A 985-nucleotide genomic window follows, 5' to 3' on the forward strand; every position below is an offset into this window, starting at 1 on the left:
CAGTGTAGGAAACAGATGACCTGGCTTCCCACTTGGATAGTGTTTGCAGTGGTAAGACTGCTGGGTGTAGCTACTCTGGATCCAGCTGCCTGAGGAGATTTTGACGGTAAGTTGTGGAGGATTTCAGTTATTCTTTGCTCTTCCCAGATCAGGGGCTGCCCTTGCCCTTCCCACAGCGGGAAATTTGCACTTGTTCCTAGAGCAGGCTGCACACAGCTTGTGGGAGCCACAGTGGAAAAAGGCCCCTGTCCTCCAAATCCCAGCCATCGGTCTGCTTGTTGATCCTGATCAAAACATGTGTAGAGGCCAGGATAAACCACTGTTGCCACACCCCAATTTTTGAAAGGCCCTTCCTTCCCATTCCAGGTTAGGTGACTTCCAGGATATTCCAGGGCTAGACCCCTTCCCCTGAATTACTCTTCCTCCGGAATGTGTGATGTGAGTCCAAGAAAAAGTCTCCCAAAAAACCCAAGGGAAGATCTTAATTTTCTATCTTGAGCTGATTCTTGGCATAGAAACAACCAACGATAATTAAAGAGTGAAAATGATAATCAAAAATCGTAAGAACAGAAATGAAAATAAAAAACTTACTTTAGTAAATATATGATTTCCAGAGAAAAATAATTAAATGAAGTGTCCAGTTTCAATTTTTAAAAATCACAATGAATACCAAAGAGGATAAAAGTAGTATACTGAAGAGAAGAAACAAACAAAAACCAGCAGAAACTTCCTTGTAAAGCAGCTGATTGAATATCTAGTTGGCAAAGATCAGAAACAGTCATCATAAAAATGATCAAGGAAATAGAGGTAGTTTCGGTGAATGCAAAAACAAAGTATAAACAAAATATATACACAGCATACTGTAAGCTTTACAAAATATATACACAGCATACTGTAAGCTTTACAAGATAAATAATGTTTGAAATATTTTACCACAAACAATGATTATGGAGATTAATATGTTCAACTCAAGTTAAATTTTAAG

This window comes from Nannospalax galili, unplaced genomic scaffold (genome assembly GCF_000622305.1).
Source record: "Nannospalax galili isolate Female #2095 unplaced genomic scaffold, S.galili_v1.0 scaffold550, whole genome shotgun sequence".
Classification (NCBI taxonomy): domain Eukaryota; kingdom Metazoa; phylum Chordata; class Mammalia; order Rodentia; family Spalacidae; genus Nannospalax; species Nannospalax galili.